The sequence below is a fragment of the Suncus etruscus genome, chromosome 16, assembly GCF_024139225.1.
Source record: "Suncus etruscus isolate mSunEtr1 chromosome 16, mSunEtr1.pri.cur, whole genome shotgun sequence".
Taxonomy (NCBI): Eukaryota; Metazoa; Chordata; class Mammalia; order Eulipotyphla; family Soricidae; genus Suncus; species Suncus etruscus.
The window spans coordinates 22979839-22981906 of record NC_064863.1 but is presented as its reverse complement, the minus strand read 5'-3'; the positions used below and the strand labels follow the sequence as shown (position 1 = coordinate 22981906).

The 2068-nt window shown below is 36.3% G+C and overlaps 1 non-coding gene across 1 annotated transcript; it reads left to right on the top strand.

Moving 5' to 3' along the window:
* The first annotated feature begins 340 nt into the window (after positions 1–340).
* Positions 341–490, top strand: LOC126032852 (U12 minor spliceosomal RNA). Its single transcript, XR_007504021.1, has one exon. It is a non-coding gene; the product is annotated as a U12 minor spliceosomal RNA (small nuclear RNA).
* Positions 491–2068: the final 1578 nt, after the last annotated feature.

Here is a 2068-nt window from a genome sequence, read left to right as displayed (position 1 = left end):
GAGAAATGGGGAGAAATAATGATGTAATAAATAATGTTTTTTAATTTTAAAAATATGAGAACTAGAAACAACACAAGGTACTAAAGCACTTGTCTTATATGCTATTGACCCTGAGTTGATATCCAATTCTGTTTATGGTTCCCTGAGCACACAGCACCTCCAGAAGCTATCCTTGAGCACAGAGATAGGAGTAAACCCTGAGCATAGCCAGGTGTGGCCCTAAAACAAATACAAATAAACAACAAAAGAAAATAATATAAAGTGCTATTTTCAAGATTCTAAGTCTTTTCTCTTAAATAAAAGGAAAAAAAACAAATTTCTAAGTAAACAAAACAAAGCAATGCCTTAAATTTATGAGTAAGGAAAATAATGATTCAGGGTGATGCCAGAATCCTCACTGCTAATGTGAGATGAAATTTTGAGAGAGTAAATATTGTCCCTAGGGTCACCTCTCTACTTTGCATGATGCCTAAGTAAAGTGATTTGTCCATCCCTCTTAAGCCAAAAGAGCAGTTTGTGCCAAGGGCCAGGTGAGGTAGGGATTAAAGTCATTTGAAAAATGCAAAATTGGCCCCTTCAGTCTGGAGTAATGTCAATTTTTAAGATTAAGGGATTAAGTGTTGAAGCTTTTTATATTTTGCAGTTTCTACTAGGTGGGAGCCAACAATTTAAGTCTTTTACTGCTTATTTTTGAGGAAATGTTTTAAAATTAAATAAAAAAATAACAGATTTTTTTGGAGGTACTCAGGAAGGAAAGAGAGAGGAATGAGAGTAATAACTAACATGTTCAACAATACTTTGGCTTCTCCAAAGGCAGAAAGAGTTCTGATACAAACCTACAACCCATTAGGAAAGTAGAAACGTTCATATCTCAAGAGAGGAGATGTGGGTGATGTGCTAAGGCACCATGTACCCAGGTAACACATGTGCATCGAAAAATAAATTATTGGGTCGGAGCAGTGGCGCAACGGTAGAGCATTTGCCTTGCATGTGCTAACTTAGGACAGACCACAGTTCAATCCCCCAGAGTCCCATATGGTCCCCAAAGCTAGGAGTGATTTCTGAGCACAGAACCAGGGATAACCCCTGAGTGTCACCAGTTGTGGTAAAAAAGCAAACAAACAACTCTTACCTAACTAAAGAAGGAGAACATATGTGCATATATTTGAGCATACAGATTTTAAAATATATAACCAACTTTTCTCTCTATTTTATCATCAAGAAGAATCCATTCCTGACCCATTGTGTCCATCCCAGAAACAGGCAAGAAAGTAGCAATTATTTCCCAGATAATTACGAAATATTAGGTTTACATGACCCATGACAAAGAATGTATGGTCAATTCCTTCAACAATATGTGAAATAAGGAATGCCCAGGAATCATCTTAAAGTCATACTTGAAAGTTTTCTAAATTATTTCACTACATAGATGCCTTGGGCTTTATTCCTTTTATACCTTCTCATTCACTAGAGTTTATATTCCTCATGAGCAGGTACATGGTAGTACTTTTGCCTGTGTCTCTGTTTCAATATCTAGTAGATATTGAAGGTTAAGCAAATATTATGCACATTTCATTGGATTTGGTCCCCACAGAAATTCTGGGGAAAGAAATCAGGTGGTTGCAGAGTCTTTCAGATAAAAGAATAAAGTGAAACTCAGAAAAAGTGAAGGAAACTTCTCATTCATGATCCTCTCTTAAACACTTTGCAAAATGGCATCTATACTTTGTTTGTTCCAGTCACTGAGCTTCTCTCCAGGGAAAACTGTGAGCTTTCTTAGCATTTTAGCTCATTCATTCCATTCATTTCTCAAAGCCCACAACCTTTTTGTAGGTTTTCTCTGAGCTTCAAGTTATTATAATGACTAGGCACAAATGAAGTGCATTAGGAATATTTTATAACATATAATATGAACTTAATTTCTTTTTAATAAACAACCAGAAGGTAAGTGTGCATCCTCTGCTTTTTATCTAGGCTTCTCAGGGGAGCAATTTCAAATTGTCAGTTCTTCATCCTATGGAATAGACCCTAGGCCCTGAGTTTTTCAGGCTCAGGTAAAAATGTCCAT